Source organism: Hypanus sabinus, chromosome 8 (assembly GCF_030144855.1).
Source record: "Hypanus sabinus isolate sHypSab1 chromosome 8, sHypSab1.hap1, whole genome shotgun sequence".
NCBI lineage: Eukaryota > Metazoa > Chordata > Chondrichthyes > Myliobatiformes > Dasyatidae > Hypanus > Hypanus sabinus.
In genome coordinates, this window is record NC_082713.1 from 81268584 (window position 1) to 81291049 (window position 22466).

Consider the following 22466-nt stretch of genomic DNA (forward strand, 5'->3'; position numbering starts at 1 on the left):
TCTGAGTGTAATATTGCCCAATGAGCAGTTACATTTGATTCTGGAAGAATGTAATCCATGTTTCCCAGCAATGGGTTAACTGGTCATGGCACAGCGAATGCCATTACCTCGAGCTTCACTGATCTGGTAATTGCAGCAGGGTAGTAATTGTTCTCAAGTAAAATTTCAAAGAGACACAAATTGACCCAGAAATGGTTTTTATTTTACTTCATTCCAGAGAAAAAATGATTTAATATCAAATATTGATGAGGAAAACAGTTTAGCAATTAAGTTTCTAGGCAGAAGCACTTTTATGTTGTATTTGTGAAACAGAGGAATATATATATATGTGCAAATCATCACCATTCATTTTTCTATCCAAGGTACATGAGCACATCAGGAACTAGAAGCAGGGTAGGCCACTTAGCCCCTCAAACCACTCTCAGTACGATCATTGCTAATCTGCCCTAATCCCCATCTCTTCTTCTGTGCTATTTCCGCCGGAATGCATTTGATATTTCCCCCTTGGGTTAAAGACTCATCCTGGTAAACCTCCTCCAAAACTTCTTCAGCTTTACTGTAGTATGACAATCAGAAATGCACAAAATACTCCGGGGCGGCTAACCGGATGTTTATACATATCTCAACGTCTGGCCCTCAGAATATTTTATGTGTCAATAGGGTCATCTACTATTCTTCTCCACTCTAAGGATTACAGATCTAAAAACATTCATCAGCTCAATGTCCCTGACTGCTATGCAATCACCTGATGTTATCCTCCTCTAACATCCTGAACCCACCAATCAAAGCCTCTGTCGTATCTCACTCTCCACCGCTAGGTCACAGTATTGGACCAGTCAGATGTCCAGCTGGTGATCTCCATACTCAGGTTTGGAAGAAGCCCGTTCTTTCTCATTGAAGAAGGGCCTGAAGCCCATCTCAAGCAACCCTGATTGGCTAGTGGTGGATCTTCATCCTATAATACTGCACAGTCACTCCTGAACAAACCAAAGAGAGCATGGTCAAAGGTAATTTGTTATCGATGGATCTGAATTTTGAAAGTTGATCAAAGAAACAGTGGTTCCTTCATTGAACACTAAGCTATTGCAACCATTTGTTAGGGGATGCAGTGACTGAATGGGAAGATAACCACTGAGGTTGAAATATGATGTTTATATTTTTTTTTCATTCAAAGAACTATTTCCAGTTTGAAGAAGTCATGAAGGTCAATTAATTGAGCTCAGTAGCTGCAAACAATAGGACTAGGTGCCTGTGATTCCAAATTATTCTGCTAAATTGCACAATAATCTTTGCACATTCTGGTGTTTTGTTCTCATTGATGTGTACATTGTTGTGTTTATTATTGGCGTGTACATAGTTTCCTCTGTGACATTCTTAGGAGATTATACAATATGCTACATGTCATATCTTGCTTGAATCTATGGTGTATGCATCAATAAACTAAACTGAAATTCAAAATCTAAAATAGGACATCAAAGAGGATAAATTTGAATTTCATCATCTTCCTGGTAGAAACCTCTGCATTTTTAGGTTTTTACAAATTTTGGGAGATGATGTGGATCTATTGGGACCCAGAGACATGTTGTTAAAAAAAACAATTTCTGGAAGTGAGGAGAAAATCCCGAGCTTCATTGTGTGTTTGTGTGAAGTCTAACAACAGCGAAGTTTGTCAGCTCATGTTTGCATTTCTGATAAGAGAAATCCTAATCTAAGTGTTGTGCATCTTAGAGTCAAGAGTGAAAAAAAAAAGAATAATTTTCCCCCTTGTGCTTGGGAAATGTTTTTTCTGTTGTAAAGTTAAGAAGAAAAATGGCTGTCCCTCCTCACTCTGCATCAATTATATGGAGTAGGACCCTAAGTGTCAGCTGTGGCTCAGTGGAAACACACTGTGGCTTCAGAAACAAGGGATTGTAGACACACTCACTGAAGATCAAAAATCTGCAGATGGTGTAAATCTGCAACAAACACAGAAAATACTGTTAATATTCAACAGGTCAGACAGTGTCTCTGGAAAAAGAAACAATTAATGGTTCAGGTCAAAGGGACTCTTCAGAATATAGATACAAGTCCCATTTCAGACGTTTGAGGGTACAGTCCATGCACACTCTGGTGAGGCATTGAACAAGCACTGTACTTCCTGTAAGCTGCTCGTCAGAGGTCCTATCTTCCATCTCAGTGGTGCATCACACAAACCTGAACAGGGAAGCTCTCCCCGGCCATGAACCAATGCTGCTATCACGTTGTTTCAAGGTGAGTGGGAATTCTTCACAATCCTGTGATCTTATTGATAAATTTTATTGATCAGTTGCATCTTTAGACTTCTGTGTGCTCATTGCAGTTGCTAAGAGACTGGTTACTTTTAGCATGCAATCCACTGAAGTGAATTTGTAGAGTGGGTGGAAGATAAACTGAAGGAAGTGTGTATTATGAGAATTTGCCCAGGTTGGCTCACAACTGCCATGCTTTGCATTGGTCTTTACTGTGGAAGACAATACCAGTATGGTGGAAGTTCCAGGTGTCAGGGGTCATGGAGTGTGTGAAGTTCGCATTACTTGGGAAACTGAAAAGTTAGAAGGTAGATAAGTCACCTGGACCAGATGAAGTACACCCCAGAGTTCTGAAAGTGGTGGCTGAAGCAATCGTGGAGGCATTAGTAATGATTTTTCAAGAATCACTAGATTCTGAATTGGTTTCAGAGATCTGGAAAATTGCAAATGTCACTCTGCTCTTCAAGAAGGGAGAGAGGCAGAAGAAAGGAAATTATAGACCAGTTAGAGGCTGGGAAGATGCTGGAGTCGATTATTAAGGAAGAGGTCTCAGGGTACTTGGAGGAACGTGATAAAATAGGCTGTAGTTAGTGTAGTTTCTTTAGGGAAAATCTTGTTTGACATATCTGTTGGAACTCTTTGAAGAAGTAACAAACAGGACAGACAAAGGAGAATCAGTTAATGTTGTGTACTTGGATTTTCAGAAGTCCTTTGACAAGCTGCTACACATCAGGCTGCTTAACAACCTATGAGCCCATGGTATTACAGGAAAGATTCTAGCATGGATAAAGCAGTGACTGATAGGCAGGAGGCAAATAGTGGGGAAAAGGGAGCCTTTTCTGGCTGGCTGGCAGTGACTACTGGTGTTCCATGGGGGTCTGTATTGGGATTGATTTTTTTAGGTTACATGTCGATGATTTGGATGATAGAATTGATGGCTTTGTTGCAAAGTTTGTAGACAATATGAAGATAGGTGGAGGAGCAGGTAGGTTTGAGGAAGTAGAAAGGCTACAGAAGGACTTAGACAGATTAGGAGAATGGGCAAAGAAACAACAGATGGAACACAGTGTTGGGAAGTGTATGGTTATACACTTTGATAGACTAAATGAAAGGGCTGACTGTTTTCTAAACGGAGAGAAAATTCAAAAAATTGTAATGTAAAGGCACTTGGGAGTCCTTGTGCAGGATTCCCTAAAGGTTAATTTGCAGGCTGAGTCTCTGGTGAGGAAGGCAAATGCAATGTTAGCATTCATTTTAAGAGGACTAGAATATAAAAGTAAGAATGTAATGTTGAGATTTTATACATATGGGTGAGGCCTCACATGGAGTATTGTGTGCAGAAATTGACCTTTTATCTTAGAAAGGATGTGATAAAACTGGAGAGGGTTCAAAGGAGGCTCACAAAATGATTCCAGGATTAAATGGTTTGTCATATGAAGAGTGTTTGGTGGCTCTGGGCTTGTATCCACTGGAATTCAGAAGAATAAGGGGTGACCTCTGTGAAACCTGTCAAATGGTAGAGTAGATGTGAGAGGATGTTCCCTGTGGTGGGACAATCTCAGACTGGAGGACACAGCCTTTTAGAGCGGAGATGAGGAGGAATTTCCTTAGCCAGAGAGTGCTGAATGTGTGGAATTGTTTGTCTCAGTCATCTGTGGAGGCCAAGCCTTTATGTATCTTTAAGGTAGAAGATGATAGATAAGGTAGGAGATTGGAGCTGAGAGGAAAATTGGATCAGGTATGATGAAATGGCAGAGCAGACCTGATGGGCCAAATGACCTAATGCTGCTCTTTTATGTTAAGATCCTACGTTCCTATGATGCTACATGTGATACATGTGCACTTTGCTTAAAGTAAACACAAAGTTACACTCACTTTCATGGCTCTCTTGTTTTGCTTTCAATTAGTTTTTCTGCTTTTTGGAATTACAAAACATAACAGTAGTGATGAATAAGTTTTAAGCAAATCCGAGATGACTACCTACCTTGTTGAATCACAGTGAGATGTTCAAATTTTTATAAGTTCAGTGAGAAGTGGTCGAGTAAAATAACACCACAGCATCTGTTTTTTGAAGGGACAGAAAGACTTGAGTAAAAAAGGCAGAAAGTGGAAGAATTCACTTGTTCATAAACTATGAGTACTGAGTGATAATAATCATAAAAAACAGAAATAGTAGGTTACATTGGAAAGATTGATGCATTTAATTACACAACAGATAACTGGATATGATATACAGTGTGGATTGAACAGTATTTTAAAACAAATGAGATAGCCAATGTGAAATAAATACTAGTTTTACTGAGTGCATTGGGTTTAAAGGCATATGGTTTGCTTAGAAGTTTATCTGCTCCAACCAAATCAACTGAAGTGAGCTTTGCTCTTATCAAGAAAGTACTGCAGGAACATTTAGAACTGAAAGCATTGTTGATTGCAGAACACTTTAGGTTGCATTAGCAGAATCAAAAGGAGAGGGTGTTCATTTCAGCATACATGGCTAAATTGAAGATGTCTGAGCGTTGTCAGTTTGAGAAAGGGCATTACACTGCACTGAAGTTCACCTACCTTATCCCGTATACTGCGTGCATTCAAATATAACTTCCTGTATTCACACTTTTTGATTTTGTCCACCTTCTATGTTGTAACTCATCCTGTTCACTGCTATTTTTCCCTATCAACAGCCTCTCCTCTCTACACATTGCCTCTGCCTGTAAACCAGCTGTCTCATCTTCAGCACTATTGACTGCCTTTCCTACAATATGTCCTTGGCATGGTCCTGGCTGGCATTTCCCACCTTTTCCCTTTCCTCCCTAATTGGTCCTTAATCCCCACACTTGATTCCCAGTCTATCCCAATTTCTCTCAATCGCTGGCACCTGGTTTCCATTAGCCACTGGAGGATAAGACCCCGACAGCTTCGATCAGCCCTTGCCAGATTGTTGGTCAACTCTCAGAAAGAGAGGAACCTTGCTCCAAGTCTCCAACCCGCATCTCTTCGTGAATCAAGCCACCCTAATCCTGACTCAGCCTGGTCTCGATTCTGCGCTCGCTATGAAGATTCTGCCTCCTGATCCTGCCTCCGTGTCAGAGTCCTGAACTTGGGTTCATCCTTCCTGCCACGTCCCGGTAACAGTCCTGCATTGAAATATATGCAGCTCAGGACTCTAGCCTCACCATGCTCAACCTTTTGATTCCTAACTTTGTCTGAGGTCTTATCAACATCTGCCTCCAAAACCTATCCACTAACTGTACTGACACTCAGGTTCCCATCCCCCTGCAATTCTAGTTTAAACCTGACTGTCCAGCATTAACAAACCTTTCCCACTAGGCTGTTAATCCCTCTCCAGATCAGGTGCAAACCATCTCTTCTGATACAGGTCCCACTGTGCTTGGAAGAGAGTCCAATGATCCAAAAATCTTGTGCCCACCCTCCTACACCAATTCCTTAGCCACATATTAAATTACACAATGTAGTTTTATAATTAGCCACATCGTGACATATGCAATTCACTTGTTTTTATATATAACCTGTAATGAATTATTTAAATGAACAAGTATGCTCAATCAAGCAATTAATTAACAATATTACTCAAATACTGCTGAAATATTAAATACACAACACTTGTGTTGTCTTGATGTCTGAGGCATCCTGGGAGTTGTAGTTCATAGATCCTTGGGTATCACTGCAAGTTCCCAAATGTGGTTTTGAAGGTATGATGACATACTGACTAAAGACTTTCAAATTGGCAGCTGGAAAACTTATATTCAGGTAGTTAATTTTGTAACAAAAATCTTCCATCTCTGATGGCAACCTTAAGACTGTCAGTTTATTGAAAACCCTTCTCATCAACTTCTTCCAGTAGCAAGGCAGTTGGACCAACAGGCACCTGGGGAAGGGGTGGGATGTGCTGGCCCCATAACCTGCAAACAATACCTTCAGTCTATCTTCCTGAAAAATACCACCCACTCTGCAAATTCACTTCAGATGAATGCATGTTAAAAATATCCAGTCTCTTAGCAACTACAGTGAACACTCTACAGTCTAGAGATGCAACTGATCAATAAATTTTGTCTGTAAGATCACAGGATTGTGAAGAATTTTCACTCACCCTGACACAATACAACAGCCTTCAGTAGCTCCTGATAGCCCTTCATCTCATGTTCTCAATATTTATTGCTTATTTATTTATCGTTATTACTTCTTTTTTCCCTTTATTCTTGTATTTACATGTTTTTTGTATTTCGCACACTGGTTGTCTGCCCTGTTGGTGCAATTTTTCATTGATTCTAGTATGGTTATTGTATTTATTGAGTATGCCTGCAAGAAAATGAATCACAGGGCTGTATATTGTGACAAATATGTACTTCGATAATACATTTACTTTGAACTTTGATCTTTGTCTCTTCGTCCCAAGGTGGTTGAGGATGATGTAATTTTTTCATTTCTTATTGATGTTTTGTTCTTGATCTGTTCTTTAATCAGCGTTACAAGTAAAAGAGAGAAAGACGTACCTTTCCATCGCAACTAAACACCACTAATGCCAGAAAAGGGTATCCAAAGTGCAATGACTAATATAAACAACAAAGCAGTCAATTTGCATGAGGTCCAATACAGTAGAGAACAAAGAGAGAATGACCAAGGAATCTGTTGTTGTTGATACTAACACCAAGAGGATCATTGATAGTTCAATAGTGGACAGGCATTTAAGGCTAATTTGGAATAGACCAAGGGGTGGGTGAGATGATTGTTGCTGTAAAGAGTGAAAAGGTGGAATACATCACTTGAAATCTAGTCTTGAGACACCCAGCACCTTTCCAATTTTCCTTGGGCTAAAAGCTGTCGGGCTGGCCTTGAGTGGAGCTGTCCATTGTATGTCCCACTGAAGCCAGCTGGCTCAGTGGGACTGAACCAGAAGGAGGTTTGTCAAAACTGCACCATGCCTTTGAGCAGCTAATGAAGGCTGATAATGCCAAGCCTTGCTTCTGGGGGATTTGGTGATGGTAAAAGATCTAACTGCTCTATTCAAAAGGAAACAGGTCATTTGTTACATTAGGTGTGAAGGGAATCAGGGTCAGAGGGTTAGTACTGGGAAGTGGCATTAGCTAAAAAGTATCAGCCACAGTTTTATCGAGTGGCAGCAGGCACAAGAGCTAAACTCCTGCTTCTATTCCTTATGTTTACAGTGCATTCCATAACTCAGCTCACATCATCAAGAGAAAGCAACTGACTTTATTAACTTGCTTGCTGGAAATTTTGGTGGTTGGCTCTAGAGACTTCAGGTCAAGCAATACTTCTGTCTTCCTTAAGATTCCTACAATGGCCCTGACCTATCACACCCCATTTATTGCCTCTATTTCCATTATTCCTTCCTCCATCTGCCTATTGCCCCTCCTCACTTGGATCCACCTATTGCTTGCCACTCCTTTTGCTCCATTCTCTACCGTTCATTTCTTTATTCTGGCTATCTTCCCAGTCTTTCAATCAAGATGAATGGTCTTGACTTGAAATGTTGACTTCCTATTTCCCTCCAAAGATGCTGCCTGATGCACCAAATTCCTCCGGCTTCTTGGATGTTGCCAGCAATACACCACTGCTCATGTTTGAGCTCACACTAGACACTGTGTGCTGGCCACTCCTGTGTTTCACAATTCATGGTGCTTTCCAGTCCTAGAGCATGTTTTAAATTCTGGTATATATGTCCAAATGCTCCTTCACTGCCCCAGTTTTAGGCTCTTGAGCAGCTGGGTCTTTCAACCTCTTGCTCTGAGGCAATCCTTTGGGATCAACAGTGACTTGCTTCCAGTTTGCTTTGATCAAATCCAACATGGCTGATGAGGCCAATGGGGGAGACTGCAGACTCTCCCACAGAGGGGCAGTTTGTGTACATGGTATCTTTGTGGTGGAGCAAAGTCAAGGTGGTGCTAAACAACGACTCCATTGCTTGCATCTTTGGAAACAGCTCTATTCCTATATTCGATGCCTCTTCTTCCTTTTCAAGTTTCTTTTAAAGACCCTGACCTGGAGTTACAGTCTGACTTGGGTTCTTTGCAGGAATGGGGCCTGTTCTCAGGGTCCCTCGAGAGCACCTGTGGTATGTTGAATACCGGGTGAATGAGTAATCTTTGGGGTACTGCAAGTCTGTGTCTTTGCTGTTGCTTTCTGCCTGCTTGAGTGCTCGGTGGAGGGCGCCGATGCATTTTTGCTGGTAGGGGAGGGGGCATTGTTGCTTTGTTGCTGCTTGTGCCTGGGGATGGGGGAGCTGGGGGGCTGCTTTGGGGTTCTAACATTTAATTGTCATTCATTCTTTGGCGCACTCCTCTATTTTCATCGATGTTTGTGAAGAAAAAGAATTTCCGGATCTCTATTGTATACATCTCTCTGACATTACATGTGCCTATTGAAACCTATTGCTTTGTGTGTTTCGATTGCATGGCTCGGAGGTTCTACATGCCATTCTGAATTCTCCCTCTCCTGTCTGAGATGTTGTGGGTCTGTGATTCCCAGCACTCAGTGAAGGGAGGCTTTGAGCACATTCTTGAACCTTCCCGTAGTGTATCTGCCAGTCTTTTCTCATGGCAAACCTTAGAATGGAGTGTCTTTTTCAAGACACTGCTCATGAGATAGTGAATGACATAGCTAGTACTGGCTGTGCTTGCAGCCACTTCAGATCTCAGCAAGAACCGCTCCTTAAAGCTTTCTGGCACCGTTTAATTTTCAGTTCTATTCAAATGCTCCTTAAAGCCACCTCGTCAACTGAGGTTTTTGGCTATGTGCCCCAGTATATGCAGCTGTGGTTGATGGTAACATGTTGACTGATAACTCTCCTGTGAAGAACCTCAGACTAAAAATTCTACATCAAGGCAAATTATTATCAATTTACTTCAGAAACAGCGAATCATTAACAGCAGCGGATGTGACGGAAGTGTCGCAACATAATGGCTGCATCACTGCTCGGTCAGACAGATTATTTCAAATCGCAAAATGGAAGCTGAATTTAATTCAAATCAACAAAATATGTGCAATAAATTTGGTAATCTCAAACTCCAGCTCAGTGTTACCTGTTTGTTGTATAACAGTTCTGGTTTCTCACCTGTTCTCACTAAGATGTGATTCTAGCTTCACATTCAGATAATTGAAACTGAACTGCAGTCTGGTGTGGGACTATGATGGTTCCAAGGAAATACTCCAAGTGAATAGTCCACCAACTTCCTTCGCAAGGATAATTAAGATCTGTTAATAAATGGTAATCTTGCATATATCATCCACACCCTGGCCTGAATAGAAAGTCTAAGCTAAAGTGAAGATCTAATAGCATGGTTTAAAAAGGCCTCACTGATATCTTATTCAATGTCAATATAACATCACAACTCCTGCACTCTGTACTCTGATTTATGAAAGCCAATGTGCAAAATGTTCTCTTTGCAACCCTATTTGCCTGCGATGCTAATTTCAATGAATTATGGATCTGTATTCCCAGATCTGACTGTTCTCCCACACTCTTCAGTGCCCTGTCATTCACTGGATAAGTTCTCTCCCAAAGTGCAGCATCTCACACTCGTCTGCATGGAATTTCATCTGCCATCTTCCAGCCCATTTCTCCAGCTGTTCCAATACCACTGGAAGTCATGATACCCTTCCTCACTGCCCACCACACCCCCAAACTTGCTATCATTGCAAACAATCTATTTCAACCAACAAACACAAAATGCTGGAGGAATTCAACAGGTCAGCCAGCATCTATGAAAAAGAGTACACAGTCGACATTTTGGGCTGAGACTTTTCTTCAGGACTGGAAAGGAAGGGGGAAGATGACAGAATAAAAAGGTGATGGAGGGGAAGGATAGCTAGAAGGTGATAGGTGAAGTCAGGTGGGTGAGAAAGGTCAAGGAATCGGATAGGCGAGGAAAATGGGCCGTAGGAGAAAGGGAAGGAGGAGGGTACCCGGGGGAGGTGGCAGGCAGGTGAGAAGAGGTAAAAGGCCGGAAGAGGGAAGTGAAAGGGATTTTTTTTTACCAGACCAGAAGAAGAAATTAATACTCATGCCATCAGATTGGAGGCTGCGGAGAAGGGGTCTGTGAGCAGCCTGTCACTGTGTAGCTCACTCGTGCGGTGTCCCACTCTTTTGATGAATGTTGGTGATATTATAGGATGGTATCTGTGTTTATGGATTGGACTTTTCCATTTAAACACAGTGGACCTTTTTGGACTTAAGGTTTTTAAATTCTGTGTTTTTTTACCACCTGTTTGTTTTCCGTTTTGTTGTGCGAGGGGGGAGGTCTTAGTGGATGATGCTCTATTAGATTTCAGTTAGTTTTTTGTGCTAGGGAAGGTTTTTTGTGGGGGATCTGATAGTCCTGTCCATTTTGGGCAGGGGGGAGTTATGATCAGGATGCTGTTCTTTTTTATATGGGGGGTGTGTTTGATGTTTCTCTCTGAATAAAAGTCTTATGTTCCTGCTTTGTTTTGTGGCTACTGGAGAAGACAAATTTCAGAGTTGTACATGGACACATGTTTTGATAATAAATGAACCTTTGTATCTTTGACTACCCAAATGGAATACAAAGTGTTGCTCCTCCACCCTGAGGGTGGCCTCATCTTGGTAGAAGACATGTCGGAAAGGTAATGGGAATGGAAATTTAAATGTTTGACCATTGGGAAGTTCCTCTTTTGATAGATGGAGCAGAGATGCTCGACGAAGTGATCCCCCAATTTATAAAGAGTCTCATCAATGTAGAGGAGGCCGCATCGGGAGCATTGGACACAATATACAATCCTAGCAGATCTGCAGGTTGCTTCACCTGGAAGGACTGTGTGACCCTCAGGCTCACCCAGCTCACGTTCATCTAGGGAAAAACAGCCTCTGGCCCCGCCAAACTGAGAAATCACGTTTGTGTGAATGTTGTGTAATGTACCACCCAGTTTCAAACCCACAACACAAAATATCAGACAGTACACCATATGCAATTAAATGATCGAACTTTGTGAATCTTAATCTGAATATAAGGTTAGTAATGAAAATAAAAAGGGTCCAATTCAAGGAAAAGTCAAAAGAGCACCTTGGAGCTCACTCATTTGCCATTCTTCCACCATCGATCTCCTCCAAGCAGCGCCGACTTTAGGACCCTCAGATCCCAGTCCATTCTGTCTGGTGGTCTACCAGTTCTCTCCGCACGTGTTTTCCCTCTTCATCTCTCCTCGACAAAGACCGTGAAAAATCTCCTTCCAGATTCACAAGACAGAGCAACATTCTCTGACTGGCTAACACTGCATATGACAGTCCCGTTATCTCCAGCCATAACCCAAACATTGCTGCTACAGAGAAACCATTACTTCAGCAGTGAACATTACAGAGAAGTCATTACATTAGCAGTGAATCCTTATGGCGTATTACACTCTCCCCTCCACCAAATTTGGTCATGCCTTCATGATGTTGAGATAATTTGCCAACCCTTCCTGTAAAACACAAAGCCCAATCCAGGTGCAGAAGGCAGTCACATAGCTCCCCAAACCGGTAGAGATCACGCCCTGTTCCCATACGCTACATAGGCCAACCTATCTGGTGGTCTCCGAATTCTCTGAGACCTCTGTACCTCCTCACTTAACTCTTCAGGCTCAGATGCTACTGAGTATACTTCTGGTCTACCTGGTTAGTCTTCCCCTGACCTAACACTCGTGTCCCCCTGCAACTCGTGTCCCCCCGTCCCGTGTCCAGGACCCACTGCACCTTTTGTCCCAGGGCAACAGGTGGTTCCACTGGAGAATCTTGACAGGCCCATTCCCATCCTCTGGTTTCACTTGGAAAACTGGTAGGTTTGGCATCTGACTCTCCATCACATAGGGGTGTGGCCACCCAGTGATCAGCCAACTTGTGCTTTCCAGGTAGCCCCAAATTCCTCATGAGGACTCGGTCTCCCGGCAGGAGTTGGGAGAACCTCACCGTCTGATCAAACCTCCTCTTATTCCACGATTCTGATTGGCGGCCGCGACCCCAGCCAATTCATAAGCCTTTTTCAGCTCTCCCCTTATATCAGACACATACTTTAGATAAGTCTTCAGGGGTAAGTAACCCTTGTTGGTCCCAAAACAAAGGTCAATGGGCAACCTTGTCTCGCGCCCAGACATCAGATAATATGGTGAGTACCCCGTAGTTTCATTTCGGGTACAGTTGTAACAATGAACCAGACGCCCAATATGCTGACTCTACCTGCTCTTCTTGCTGATCTCCAGGGTCCCGAGCATTTCTAGCAAGGTTTGATTAAACCTCTCATGCTGGGGATCACCTTGCGGGAAATAGGGCGTGGTCCTCAACTTCTCAACTCCAAGCATGCCCAGTAACTCTTAGATGAGTCTGCTCTCAGTCCTGTCCTGTAGCTGCCTGGGATGGCCACAATGAACGAAACACTTCTTCCATAACACTTTTGCCTCCATAGTCGCCCTCTGGTCCTTGGTAGGAAAAGCCTGAGTATATCTGGTGTAGTGGTCTGTGATGACTCAGACATTTGCCATGTTGCTGGAATCGGATTCTATGGACAGGAAATCCATACACACCAGGTCCAGGGGCCCTGCACTCCGCAGGTGAGACAAAGGAGCTGCCCACGTAGGCAATGTCTTCCATTGTATACAGCGAATGCACGACTTGCAGTAATCTTCAACCTGCGACATCATTAGGGGCCAGTAAAACTGGTCTCTGAGCAATCCATAGGTCTTTTCCACCCCCAAGTGTCCAGAATCAGTATGAAGTGACTTCAACGCAATCCTCCGATACTTCTCGGGCAGAACCAGCTGGCAATGCCGAGGTCTGGCCGGGGGTGACGTTACCTGGTATAGGATCTGGTTCTTCAACTTCAACTGAGGTTATTCTTTCAGTAATGGCGGCACCGAAACGTGTTTCATCTTCTCTGCCTGAGCCACATCTCCCTTTTCAACCATGGACCAAATAGTGCCAATGGCCGGGTCATCTAGCACTTCCCCAGAGCTCAGTCCCAGCAGATGATTGGTTTTCAGAGCAGTCAGGTTACAGTGAACTTGGGGTATGGCGTCATCAGAAGCCCCCAGTTGATCCACTGCTCGATCCAGCCTCTCCCATTCTTCTGCCTTCATGGTGATGGCAAACTGACACATGGCCTTCACCCCAGGGGCAAGAACGCTCTCCCACTCCTCGTCCCTGTCCAGTCCCTCATGTGCCCGTCGAGAGAAAGCATCCGCATGAATGTTCCGGCTCCCTGGCCGGTACTTCAGGTTGAAATCATAGGCGGGCAAGACTATCAACCACCAATGGCCTGTGGCATCCAGTTTTGTCGAGTTCAGGATTGTTGTTAGGGTGTTGTTGTCCGTCCTCACCTCAAAGTTGGCCCTGTAGAGATAGTCACTCAGCTTATCCACCACCACCCATTTCAACGCCAGGAATTTCAACTTGTGTGTGGGATAGTTTCACTCGAAGGGCGACAAACTCTGGCTGACAAACACCACAGGCCTCAACTCGATGACCTGATCCTGATACAGGACGCCCGCTAAACCCTCTCGGCTGGCATCCATGTGCAGTACATACGGCAATCGGGGGTCCACAAAAGCCAGCACCTGCGCCTGGGTCAGCAACTCCTTCAGCGACTGAATAGCCTCCTAACATTTTACATCCCACCTCTGTCCAAAGGGCTCCAACGGGCTTAGATATTCTCCAACTCTTGTCCTTTTCTCTCCCTCCCTTTCTTCCTCAAGGGAGGGTAACTGCACAGAAGCTGATTCAAAGGGTGACTCACTTTGGTACAGCCCTTCACAAATCTCTGACTATAATCACAGAACCCAAGGAACGAGTGCAGAGCACCCACAGTCTGGGGCCTTGGCCAAGTGGTCACTGCCTCAATCTTAGCCAGGTCTGTAGCTACTCTGATCCGTGAGATTATATGTCCGACCTAGCTAACAGATGTTTTGCGGAACAGGCACTTGTCCAGGGAGTTGTTTTAACCCTTCAGCTTTCAGGCAGCCAAGCACTTTCAGTAGCCTCGATCCATGTTCTTCCAAGGAGGATCCAAATACTATGAGGTCATCCAATGCACCAACATCTCAAGCAACTTCATATCCCCCACCGTCTTCTCCATGACCCACTGGAAGGTTGCAGGGGCTCTTGATATGCCCTGGGTATCCTTTCAAACTGGGAGAATCCCAGGGAACATATAAATGCCGTCTTCTCTTTGTCAGCCTCGCTCATCGGGATCTGGTAATATCCACTCCTCAAATCCAGAACCCTGAACCACTTTGCACCACTCGGACAGGTCAGTGCATCTTCGACCCTCGGGTCCGTATACTGGTCAGGGACGGTGCGCCTGTTCAGAGTCCTGTAGTCCACACACATGCGTACCTTCCCGTTCTTCTTCCGGGCCACTACTATCGGGGACGCATAGGGGCTTTGGGACTCTGATGATCCCAGCTTCCTTCAACTTACACAAGTGCTGCCGCACGTCTTCCGCATCTGCAGGGCCCAGTCACCACGACCTCTCTCTGAACGGGGTGTTCTCGGTCACCCGGATGGCGTGATGAGTGCTCTTGGAACAACCCACATCAAACTCGCCAATGGAAGAGGCAGCTTCGCGCTTCAACATCTTCTCTACCAGCCTCCTCTTCCAACCCCGCGGCATCAGGAGTCCCCAAAGTTGAATGACTCAGCGGTCAACTTTCCCCCCTTTTCCAATAGTTTCTCCCCGGCGTGCCTCATAAGGGCACGAGACAATACCATCACTGGGAACAGATGCACCAGAGGCATCCCCCGCTTGAAGGTGACCTCCCTCTTCGTAGTGTTCCTGACAATCACTGCCATCCTGCTCACCTGTACAATCGAACCCTTCTGCAGCTCGGGCCTCACCAGTACCCCAGCAAGAAATCCCGACTCCCTCTCGTGGTTGTCTGGAGTGTCCACTAAGAGGGCCTCACCCTCAGACACTGAGAAATTTGGGGGTCCCCATCACTTTCGCTACTTCCCCGGCCATACCACCATTGGCTTCGACTGGGTGAACCACACAGTCCCTCGTTTAAGTTTGGTATCCAGCCCAATGCAGCCACGCACTTCCTCATAAGCAGCCCGAAACACTGGGTGCATGGACAATGTTCCCAGAAAGCTCTCACCCACCTTCTCCTTGCAGTCCCCCATGATCCTCACCAGAGGGGTATTGGTCCCCACCAGAATTGAAACATTGCCCATCTAAACAGGGTCCAGACAAACCAGCATTAATGTATCAAGAACCTCAGACACTCCCACATCGGCCTCTGAGAACTCTAGCTTCACTGACGGATAACCGTCGTATGGACAATCACTGGCTCTGAGACCCCAGATCTCCAGTGCCCTGAATGGTGTCAAGGGTAAATGCTTCAGATACCTGTTGTAAAACGACCGGTACAACAACGTGACCTGCGACCCGGTGTCGAGTATGGGTTTAGCCTCTATTCGTAGTGGCACACTGGAGCGTGGTCCCACCAAGCCTTCAGGAACAGGGTCTTTCACTTTCAGGGGTTCCTTGGTACATTGCTGGGAACATGTTCCCCCAGAGACACCAGGCCATTCCCTCACTGGGTCTCCTCCAAGTTTCCCGACCCCTCTCCCAACCTGGATGCCCAGGGACTCACTCTCTGAGGGGCTTCCTGCCACTCACATTCCCACTGGAAGTGTCCCTCTGCCCATGTTTATAGCACACACTACCGGCCGCCCACAACCCTCTGCGTAGTCCGTCCTCTTGGGGGGGCCCTCTCTACCAGTCCTATCATAGGGAGGGTCCACACCCACTGTTAACACCCGGGACATCTCAGTTCTCAGCTCTGTCAGAAGCCCCTTTACCATTCCCCGGGCTGGGCTGGCCACGGTCACTTCACCACGAGGGGCTACTACCGAGGACTGTACCCTGCTGATGGAGCCCTCCTGTGCCTCTGAAGCACTCTCCTCCTCCTGGACCTCTCTGATCAACTCAACACAGGAGGGAGGGGGTGCATCTTATGTGTCCTGGGACTGGGTGCCCTTGGCTATCTGGTCCATCCTTAACTTAGCCACCCTGAATGACACCCACCCCCGGCGACGCAAACAATTTAGCTGCCTCTCCGGCTGAAGAATGTAAGCAGAAAGCTTCTCCCCCTTCTCCTGGTGCGTGTTCTGAACCCCCCCCCCCCCACGAGCCCCAGTGGGCTCCCTGTCGTACCAAGATTGCTCTCTAATGCGTCTAGATACTCAGCAGGGGTAGTGGAGAGTTGGTTAACTGTCACATCTCTTACTACAACCCCCTCAAACTTTAAACCAATCTAACATAGAAATATAGAAGCATAGAAAACCTACAGCACAATACAGGCCCTTCAGCCCACAAAGTTGTACCAAACATGTCCCTACCTTAGAAATTACTAGGCTTACCTATAGTCCTCTGTTTTACTAAGCTCCATGTACCTATCTGAAAGCCGCTTAAAAGACCCTATCGTATCCACCTCCACCACCATTGCCGGCAGCCCATTCCACGCATTCACCACTCTCTGAGTAAAAAACTTACTCCTGACATCTCCTCTGTACCTACTCCCCAGCACCGTAAACCTGTGTCCTCTTGAGGCAACCATTTCAGCCATGGGAAAAAGCCTCTGATTATCCACACAATCAATGCCTCTTATCATCTTGTACACCACTATCAGATCTCCTCTCATCCTCCTTCGTTCCAAGGAGCAAAGGCCAAGTTCACTCAAACTATTCTCATAAGGCATGCTCCCCAATCCAGGCAACATCCTTGTAAATCTCCTCTGCACCCTTTCTATGGTTTCCACATCCTTCCTGTAGTGAGGAGACCAGAACTGAGCACAGTACTCCAAGTGGGGTCTGACCAGGGTCCTATATAGCTGCAAAATTACCTCTCAGCTCCTAAATTCAATTCCATGATTGATGAAGGCCAATACACCATACACCTTCTTAACCACAGTATCAACCTGCGCAGCTGCTTTGAGCGTCCTATGGACTCGGACCCCAAAATCCCTCTGATCCTCCTCACTGCCAAGAATCTTACCATTAATACTATATTCTGCCATCATATTTGACCTACCAAAATGAACCACTTCACAGTTATCTGGGGTGAACTCCATCTGCCACTTCTCAGCCCAGTTTTGCATCTTATCATGTCCCGCTGTAACCTATGACAGCCCTCCACACTATCCACAACACCTCCAACCTTTGTGACATCAGAAAATTACTAACCCATCCCTCCACTTCCTCATCCAAGTCATTTATAAAACTCACAAAGAGTAAGGGTCCCAGAACAGATCCCTGAGGCACTCCACTGGTGACCGACCTGTATGCAGAATATGACCTGTCTACAACCACTGTTTGCCTTCTGTGAGGAAGCCAGTTCTGGATCTACAAAGCAATGTTTCCTTGGATCCCATGTCTCCTTACTTTCTCAATAAGCCTTGCATGGGGTACCTTAGCAAATGCCTTGCTGAAAACCATATACACTACATCTACTACTCTTCCTTCATCAATGTGTTTAGTTACACCCTCAAAAAATTCAGTCAGGCTCGTAAGGCACAACCTGCCATGCTGACTACTCCTAATCATATTATACCTCTCCAAATGTTCATAAATCCTGCCTTTCAGGATCTTCTCCATCAACTTACCAACCACTGAGGTAAGACTCACTGGTCTATAATTTCCTGGGCTATCTCTACTCCCTTTCTTGAATAAAGGAACAACATCCACAACCGTCCACTCCTCCGGAACCTCTCCGGTCCTCATTGATGATGCAAAGATCATTGCCAAAGGCTCAGCAATCTCCTCCCTCACATCCCAAAGTATCCTGGGGTATATTTCGTCTGGTCCTGGCAACTTATCCAACTTGATGCTTTCCAAAAACTCCAGCATATTCTCTTTCTTAATATCTACATGCTCAAGCTTTTCAGTCCACTGCAAGTCATCACTACAATCACCAAGATCCTTTTCCATAGTGAATACTGAAGTAAAGTATTCATTGGGTACCTCTGCTATTTCCTGCGGTTCCGTATACACTTTCCCACTATCACACTTGATAGGTCCTATTCTTTTGCGTCTTATCCTCTTGTTCTTCACATACTTGCAGAATGCCAAGGGCTTCTCATGGCCCCTTCTGGCTCTCCTAATTTCCTTCCTAAGCTCCTTTATAGTAGCCTTATAATCTTCTAGATCTCTAACATTACCTAGCTTTCTAAACCTTTTGTAAGCTTTTCTTTTCTTCTTGACTAGATTTATTACAGCCTTTGTACAGTACAATTCCTGTACTCTACCATAACTATCTATACAGAACTCTGTATAGATCCCCTGAATATTTGTCAGATTTCTTCCGTACTTTTCCCTGAGAACATCTGTCACTTTATGCCATCAGAGCACTGCCACTCATCTAACAACTGGGAGGTCTGTTCCGTCCAAGACTCATACTCCTCTTCTCCCTTGAGGATGGGCATTATTCCAGAGAAAATTCCTAGCTTCCGGTGGGGACCCGCTGCCTGTGCACTTATTCGCCAGGGAGGTAAGGGCTGAAGCCAACTCAGAACTCTCATTCTTCACTGGGAGACAGGAACTAATTAAACTTACCAAATCCAACCACTCTTCCCCCTCACTCCTCAGAAACTATAGAACCATGTCTCTGAAATCTCTGCCCCCAACTGCGGGCAACTCAGGCTGTAACCCAGCCCGCTGGTCTCCCTTCTCCTCCCTGACAGTATGGACAGGCCATGGCCCCGCCTCACCTGGGGCACTGACAGACGCTGGCAGTCCCACCATCGTTACGTCAGCGCAAGTCTGAACTAAAACAAGGTCTGATCCCGCCATTTTATCAGACTTCTGCGCTATGATTTCAACTTTGCCAGCAGCTTTAACCATACTCAAAAATCGAATTAACAATCCATCCGGGGTACGAATATCCACTCCACTCAACACGCACACATTAATTACTGGCAGTCCCATAGAGGCACACAAATGCATCCATATCAGCACAGATTTAAACAGAGCAATCACAAAGCATCCAGCGGAATCAGTCCAGGACGTAGCCCACGCAACCTTAACTCTCAGGCTGGCCCAGCTCGCGTTCATCTAGGGGAATCAGTCTTCGGCCCCGCCAAACTGGGTAATCACCTTTGTGTGAATGCTGTGTAATGTACCCCCAGTTACAAACCCACAATGCAAAATACCAGGCAGTACACCATATGCAATTAAATGATAGAACTTTATGAATCTTAATCTGAACATAGGGTTAGTAATGAAAATAAAAAAGGGCCCAATTCAAGGAAAAGTCAAAAATACACGTTGGAGCTCACTCAGTTGTCATTCTTCCACCATCGGTCTCCTCCGAGTGTCACTGACCTTCGGGCCCTCAGAACCCAGTCCACTCCGTCCGATGGTCTACCAGCTCCTTCCACACGTGTCTTCCCTCTTCTCTCCTCGACAAAGACCGTGAAAAATCTCCTTCCAGGTTCACAAAACAGAGCAACAATCTCTTATTGGCTTACACTGCATACCAAAGCCCTGTTATTTCAGTCATAACCTAAATATTGCTGCTACAGAGAAATCATTACCTCAGCAGAGAACATTATAGAGAAGTCATTACATTAACCTTAGCTGTGAAACATTACAAAGAAGCCATTACATTAGCAGTGAACCCTTACAGCACATTACAACTGCTTGGGGTCCTAAATGGAGGTGACAGAGGACGTGAAAGGGCAGGTGCAGCACACTGGTGGTTTGTAGGGATAAATGCCAGGAGGGAGATCAGTGGGGAGGGAAGCATGGGCAAGGAGGGAGTGTTTCCTCTGGAAATTGGAGATAGGAGAGGAGATGGTGGTAGGATCCCCTTGGAGATGTCAGAAGTTGCAGAGGATGATGTGTTGGATGCAGAGGCTGATGGGGTGGTAGGTAAGGACAAAAGGGACTCTATCACTGTTAAGGCGGTGGGAAGATGGGGTGAGTGCAGATGTTTGGGAATGGGGGAGATGCATGTGAGGGCAGTTTCAATGGTAGAGGAAGGGGAATCCCAGTCATTGAAGAAGGAAGACATTTCTGAGGTCCTGGAAAGGAAACCTATCCCAATTTACACCTGCCAGATCCTTTTTGATGCCATCAAAATTGTCTTTTCTCCAATTTAGAATTTCAATCCAAGGACCAGTCCTTCCTTTTTCATGATTATCTTGCATTGCATTACTTTATGCAATTATGATCCCTAGAAGCAAAATGTTCCTCTGCAAGCTCTTCTGATGCCTGCCTGTCTCATGGCTTAATAGGAGATACATTATTTCCCCTCCTTATAGTTGGGACCCTTATATATTGATTAAGGAAACATTCATGAACATATTTGGCAAACTCTATCTACCCCATAATCCTTTAAAATATGTGAGTCCCAATCAAGCTGTGTGAAGTTAGAAGTGCCTACTATCATAATTGATTTCTTGAACTGCCAGTAATGCCCCTTCCTTTACCAATCCCCTTCCTTTACCAATCCCCATCCTTCTCTCATCTATCTCCTTGCCTGCCTATCACCTCCCTCTGGCGGTCATCCCTCTTTTCTTTCTTCCATGGCCGCCTATCCTCTCCTGTCAGATTTCCCCTTCTCCAGACCTGTATCTCTTTCACCAATCAACTTCCCGGCTCTTTACTTCACCACTCCCCCCTTCCTGTTTCACCTATCAGCTTGTGTTTCTTCCACCCCTCCCTCCGCCTTCTTACTCTGACTTCTCATCTTTCTTTCTGTAGGACCTCAGCTCGAAATGTCGACCGTATTTTTTTCCATAGATGCTGAGATCCTCCCACATTTTGTGTGGTCCAGCACCTGCAGATTCACTCTTCTTTACTATCACAACCTTATTTCACTTGCTTGTTATCTAGAAATTTGCTTCTCTAAACTCCTGCAGAATATTGGGTGGTCTGTAACATGACCCGATTAACCCTACCCTTTTCTCATGGCACAGTTCCATATAGCTTCAGTACATGAGCCCTCTAGTCTGATCATTGCTGTGTTGTTTTGTTAATGAGAAACCCCTGCCCCTGTAACATGTCTAAAACAATGGAACCCAGTCCTGCCCCTCCTGTAACCAAGTCTCATTAATGGATACAACACTATAACTCCATGTGTTGATCATGCTCTAAGCTCATCTGCTTTACTTACAATACTTCTTGAATTAGACTAGAAGAAACTCAGAACATTAGGCCCACCATGTCTGACCTTTCAGTTGCTGTCTTTGTCTAGGTTTAACATCTACTTTCTGCACAAACACTCCACCAGCATTCCAGGCATCTGGTTCCTAATACCCTGCAACCCTAGCTTAAATGCCCTGGAGCAGCATTAGCAAACCTACCCTCCAGTTCAGATGCAAACTGTCCCATTTATGCAAGTCACACCTTCCCTGGAAGAGAGTCCAGTGATTCAAAAATATGAAGCCTTCCCTCCTAGCTGCACGTTAAAGTATATTATCTTCCTATTTCTAACCTCTTTAGCATGTGGGTTGAGAACTAATCTTGAGATCATCACACTGGACATTCTGTCCTTTAACTTTGCACCTAATTGCTTGAACTCACTTTGCAAGACCTTATCACTCGTCCTTGTGGACTATGGCTTCTGTCTGCTCTCCCTATCCCATTAGAATACTATAGACTTGATCCAAGATGTTCTTGACCTTGGACCCAGAGAGGCAATATGCCATCCTGGAAGCTTGTTCTCTTTCACAGAACCTCCTTCTAACCATTGAATCCCCAATCACTACTGCTCACCTCTTCCCACCCATCCCCTTCCCATATGACTCAGTGCCAGATTCCTGACTACTGTGGCTTTCGTCTGTTAGGCTGTTTTCCCCCCCCCCCAATAGTACCCAAAACAATATACTTATTATTGAGGTTCTCTGCATTGGCTGTGTATACCTTTTCTCTTACCTGACTGTCACCCAAAGACCTGTGCCCTGCTCCCAATATCTCTTGTCAACCAACCCCTCCATCTCCTGAACTACTTGATTGTTCAGCTCCAGCTCAAGTTCCCCAATGCAGTCTGTTAGAAACTGCAGCTGGATGTGCTTCTTGTGGGTGCAGTCATCAAGGAGATTGGCATCTCCGTGTCACCTCACAGTTTGCAAGAGGAGCACACACTACACTGTCATTCCCCAAGCTCTAACTGTAGCATGAAAGGAAGGAAAGAATGAGCTGTTCATGTGCTGTGTAACTCCATAACTTTATAGCCCATG

The 22466-nt window shown here is 45.0% G+C and overlaps 1 long non-coding RNA gene across 1 annotated transcript; it reads right to left on the reverse strand.

Annotated features, from left to right (window-relative positions):
• Positions 1-263: 263 nt before the first annotated feature.
• On the reverse strand, positions 264-19679 carry LOC132397771 (uncharacterized). The gene is made up of 3 exons (XR_009513441.1): positions 19606-19679; positions 4252-4328; positions 264-1955 (listed from the first exon to the last, which is right to left on the reverse strand). It is a non-coding gene; the product is annotated as an uncharacterized LOC132397771 (long non-coding RNA).
• Positions 19680-22466: the final 2787 nt, after the last annotated feature.